The following is a 6,000-nucleotide window of genomic DNA, read 5'->3' as shown; positions in this document are numbered from 1 at the left end:
ATTATTCTTTTGTTAATTCCATTGTCACTTTCAAAAGGAAATTGAATTTGGTAACTACAATCATCGCTGAAAACTTTTACTCTGCGTCCGTTGTTAAAATTGCTAATTATTTTTAATAAATATTGACACTTTCACGCACATACAACAACTGTTGTTAAATTTTGTTTACATTCTTTTTCATAAAGAATAATTTTTGCCTATTGTAGAAAGACTAATTTAGTTAAAGGAATTAAGTGAAATATTTTAACTGCTCGCCCTCAAAGTTGTCCTTAATTCTTACAAAAACTCTTGTCGTTTTAAGTCGCTATTTTTTTAGAGCGATATTCTGCATCCAGTTAATATAAACTTCCTACTTTCTTCGCCGGCCGGAGTGGCCGAGCGGTTAGAGGCGCTACAGTCTGGAAACGCACGACCGCTACGGTCGCAGGTTCGAATCCTGCCTCGGGCATGAATGTGTGTGATGTCCTTAGGTTAGTTAGGTTTACGTAGTTCTAAGTTCTAGGGGAGTGATGACCACAGCAGTTGAGTCCCATAGTGCTCAGAGCCATTTGAACCAACCTACTTTCTTCACCAATTTTGTTGGCATACTGACATTCAATGATGAGAGTTTATATTTGCACCACAAAAATGAACGAACTCTCTCTTCCAAATTTCGAAAACAGACCGGTTTTTTAACAAAACGCTCAACAACGACACCCTTTGCGAAATTAATCTCAGTTAATGAAGTGTTATATAGTTAAGTAAGAAGAGACAATAACACTTAACAGAGCGACAACATTTTTAATGTGTTGTTAAATATTATGATCAGTACGAACCCTACCGCTACTTACATTTCTGTTTTTCGAATTTTCTTGATTGGTATCAGTGCGCCTTAAACAATAGACACTTGGTGCCCGGCAGGCGTTCTGTGTAGGTCACGTGACCACGTTCCCCAGGCTGCGGGACCAGACGCATCCTTGTTCCGCCAGCCCTGAGGGACAGGCTCCTGCTGCTCTAGACTACCCTGGGCACAGTCAGTAACACTGTCACACTTCGTTGCTTGCCACCTCTTTCAGAAACAGGCTTGCCGACTGGGATAATCCACCACTGACTTCTCCCCACTGTCGCCGGCATCTCGCTGGCGATGCCATATCGTCCGTTCTCCAATAACTGTGGAGCATAGTTTGCGTTCTACTTGATTCCAAGCACGTTATCCTAATTTCTGACTTTCCTCGGCAATAATGCCCATTTCGACTTCCCAATCCGAGCCGACTTTTATTTCGACACACTTGATAATGTTTACTACGTCAAAAGTGGCCATGGGAAAAGAGTCGAAATTTACTTTGCGTTAATTCGCATTGTATTACTTTGCTTTATGTATGAACTGTTTGAAGCAATCTTCGTGCCGACATTAAAATAAAGAAGGTGAATCTGCCCTCAATACGAACGTTGGTTTGCATAAAGTGCCTTACTGGGCAAAAAGGTGGGAAGCCCTTGTCTTCCGCCGACCTTCGAACTGATTTAGGCAGCCAGTTATAGGGGGACCTATTGTTTACGCTGGATTCCGAACCATAGTGCGACTCGGCCATTTTCACATTAACAACCATTGTCTGACGTCAATGAAGTATCAAATGGTGGATAAACATCCCACAACTGACTAGTGATTGGATCTGTGGTCGGCACTTAATCACTGACCCATCCAGCAACACACATTTAAATAATGTTTATTAAAAATATTTACTACAAGTTAATCGTCGATTTAAGCGTACGATGTTCTTATTTTAATAAAAGGAATGACTATTTTTCCTATCTTGTGCATGATGATTTGGTTCTGTTGTCTCAGCTGTTAGTTTAAACATGCGTATCAAAAGATTTGTGTGTCGTTGTACGATACTGTTACAAGTTTTCCTATTCTGAGGCTTCCAACCATCTCAAGTTGCTTTTATATCTATATTAATAACTACTGAGAGATGATCGAACTACCATGAGTATGGAAACACAAGACCATTGTGACGTCATAAGACCCGCATGCAGGAGTAATTAGCCCACGGCGCAACTAGAGCTACATCGCACCAACGCTCCTACGTGTCGACCTTGTAATCAACGCCAATAGGCAGAAACGAATATTATGTGCAAAATGCAATAGCGACCACGAAACACATTTCTGCAGAACACATAGATCGATTGGCTATGTCCAGTTACTTAAGCAAAGCTCAATACCTGATATAATCCGTGTAATGGAAGAAATTCTTCAGTTTTCAGTGCAAATAAATGAAATGAAATGGCAACAACTGAACGAGACCAGTCTAAATACTGCAAATCAATGCAACTGAGATGCGAAGCATTTTTCTCTTACGTTCTCGTGTAGAACAATAATAGATAATTAGAAGTATTTCGTACGAAACAATGTCTCAAAAACTCGGCCTAATGCCCTAATATATGGCGATACGCACTTAAAGGCAGACTTGCGCCTGGCCAGTTCGCTTCCCGCGACACACTGGTGCGTTCCAGGTAGACTGAAACACAGGATATGGCCACGAGGCAGCGGGATTGGCACCGCTATTGAAAGCCCGGTGAGTAAATTACGAGAGGTGCCGTGGCCGCCACACTGCCCACTAAAATAGATACCTTTGAAGTGGGCGGCGGTTGCTTTGCGGAGAGAACTTTCTAAAACAAAGAATGTTACACGCTTTATTGTATTTGGCTTGGACGCTTTCACAAAACTTCACAGAACTCTCTTTCAGTAAGACACAATGATGGTGACGCACATAATGTAACTCGTTTTAAAACAATACCAAACAAAGCAAACAACGACACTTGTCTATATGGAATTTCCTGTAACTATTAAAAGGTAGATCAGATCGAATTTTATATCCAGAGAAGACCTTTCGCAAGCGCTGTTCCGATGACCATATTCCGTAGCAGCTGCTGCATCAAAATCATTACTGGTAAATTTTTCCTGTTACTAGTGTACTTAGTCGGGTGTACTTAAGTCGGGTGATGCTGAGGGAATTAGATTAGGAAATGAGACACTTAAAGTAGTAAAGGAGTTTTGCTATTTGGGGAGCAAAATAACTGATGATGGTCGAAGTAGAAAGGATATAAAATGTAGACTGGCAATGGCAAGGAAAGCGTTTCTGAAGAAGAGAAATTTGTTAACATCGAGTATAGATTTAAGTGTCAGGAAGTCGTTTCTGAAAGTATTTGTATTGACTGTAGCCATGTATGGAAGTGAAACATGGATGATAAATAGTTTGGACAAGAAGAGAATAGAAGCTTTCGAAATGTGGTGCTACAGAAGAGTGCTGAAGATTAGATGGGTAGATCACATAACTAATGAGGAAGTATTGAATAGAATTGGGGAGAAGAGAAGTTTGTGGCACAACTTGACAAGAAGAAGGGACCGGTTGATAGGACATGTTCTGGGGCATAAAGGGATCACAAATTTAGCATTGGAGGACAGCGTGGAGGGTAAAAATCGTAGAGGGAGACCAAGAGATGAATACACTAAGCAGATTCAGAAGGTTGTAGGTTGCAATAAGTACTGGGAGATGAAGAAGCTTGCACAAGATAGAGTGGCATGGAGAGCTGCATCAAACCAGTCTCAGGACTGAAGACCACAACAACACCAACAAGTGTACTGAAATTTCAGAGTGTTGCACCAACGCGTCACGCTTTTACTGAAAAATCAACATTAATGGTGTTCTATAAATATTGCATACATAATACGTTTTTATGTTTTGACTAGCTTAGCATCCGCTCTTTTGCTCACGTTTCCTGAATGGTCAGCACAGACTTTCTTTGTTTTTCTTTGATTGAATTTGGATATTGTTACCCCCATTGCTCATTTGTAAATCTACACACTTCGCAAACAACCGAACTAAGTTGGAGGTAGGGCATTAAAATTTAATAAAAAAACTGTAACTGAAAGAGTTTTTTAACGAGTTTAACAGAATTTATGTATTCTTACGCACATTGTCCACGTACAAATCAACAATCTAGAAACATTGTAACTGGTCATCTCAAACGGATATTCCTGTAAATGGAATCGCATTTAAATATGGCATCTATTCTGTCTTCAGTAACGATGAGTCTGCGTAGTAGTTTACAAAAAAAATAATTAAATAAACATATATTACGCCTACGGAAAAATTAATGTATTAAAGACCCGTTTCTTTTCTTATGCAATTCAGACAAAGCGCATTCGTCGTGGTCATTGTTAAATAGCTCCCTTTGATTTAGTTCACAAATTCCAACACCTTCTACATTTTTCACGTTAATTAAAGCCATAGAGGTATGGTCCTTACCGAATGTACTTCTGGCCAAAAAGCGATTCTGGCAGCTGTAGCTGGTTAATTTTGTTAACCCTGCCTTTCGAGTTCTTATGGTAGTACTTCCTGAGAAACTTTCTTTCCGTAATACTCATTTCTTTATTTCTTACTGAGAAGTCCAACGCTAGTTTTCAAGGAGTTAGCTTCAAAAGTGTTTTAATGTAAAGAAATAATTTCATAAAAATTTTCATCCCTTATTTCACACCATTAGGAGACGAATTTCCAAAAGCATTGAAAAACGTATTTCTTTCATTTCTAACCGAGAATTTAAAAACAAATGTTCATAGATTTAACTTCGAAAGAACTTTCATAACGAAATATGTCCACAAAAGCTTTCACCTCCTGGTTTCCCCCATAGCACCCGACTTTACAAAAACACAGAAACACATACTTTTTTATTTCTGACCGAAAAGCCAAGTACAAATTGCCATAGATTTAGCTTTAAAAATGTTTTCATAAGAAATATTTTCATAAAACTTTCCATCCTCTATTTTATACCTTAGGGAATGAAGTTCCGAAAACACTCAAACACGTGTTTTTTTTATTTTTTTAAAATTTGATCCATATTTTGTAGTTTCATACGTCACTGCATTCAAAACACTGGAAGTGTGAATTAAAAACCGCCTTCAGTCAATAATTTTCGTGTTTTGTTAAATACACGATCCATTTCTGACCCTATGGGTCCATTCTCAGGTGTAACTGAAGGAGTTTTTTAAATTTTCAATCGAGAAGTCAAATACGAATTTTCATAAAAGTAGCTTTAAAAATGCTTCAGCAGTTCTTTAACAATGATTTATTTTCAAAAAAACTTTCACCCACTATTTCACTCCCTTATGAGAGGCATTTCCAAAAATTTTGAAACCCGTATTTTATTCCTGACCGAAAAACTAAATACCAATTTTCTTAGTTCCAGTTCATAACTGCCTTACTAGCGATATATTTTCAAAAAACTTTCAACCCCTTATGGGTAGAATTTCAAAAATCCCTTCTGAAGGGATGCTTATAGTATAAATTCACACCCTCTCCAAATTTCAAGTTTTTATCCTTTGCGGTTTGGGCTGGGCGATGATGAGTCAGTGAATCACTCAGGACACACCCTTTTACACATACAAATTCTTATAGATTTAAAACAATTTTGCTTATGGGTGAGGCTTACAGATTACTTATGGTGTTTATAGCTCAAGGTTACATGGTCGAAGATATCAGGTTCTCCTCTTGTTGCTAGTACAGATTATGTCGAAGAAAGCTTGGTTGTAACCTGCTTTTTCTTTTCCTGTACTTAGTTTCTCTCTACTTCAGTTGCCTTTTGTGAAACTTCGCGCAAGTTGCCTTAATGTGTTTTGCATTCAGCAGCGCGTTTTGTTTTCGCGCGCTCGTGTGTGTTTGTGTGCGTGTGAAAATTAGAGAAGTTGTGTTAGGAGTTACAACAAAGATGTGGGGTGGCGAGTGGTGTGGGTGTGGTGGCGGAGTTGCAAGTGAGATATTTTTTTGGAGGAGGAAGAGGCGGAGGAGGGAGGGGGGGGGGGGGGGAAGAGGATGAAGCGCTTGTAGTTGAGGCGCTTGGGAGCGGATACAGTTTGCCAATCCTCAGCGCTGCACTCTTTCACTGAGCGTAGAGAGAGGAACACTGGTTATCAGCAAGTATCCTTATACGATTTGTTTATTTACTGTGGCATTTATCAACTTTATG

This window comes from Schistocerca serialis, chromosome 2, assembly GCF_023864345.2.
Source record: "Schistocerca serialis cubense isolate TAMUIC-IGC-003099 chromosome 2, iqSchSeri2.2, whole genome shotgun sequence".
In the NCBI taxonomy this organism is placed as follows: Eukaryota; Metazoa; Arthropoda; class Insecta; order Orthoptera; family Acrididae; genus Schistocerca; species Schistocerca serialis.
Note: the sequence above shows the minus strand (reverse complement) of the source record.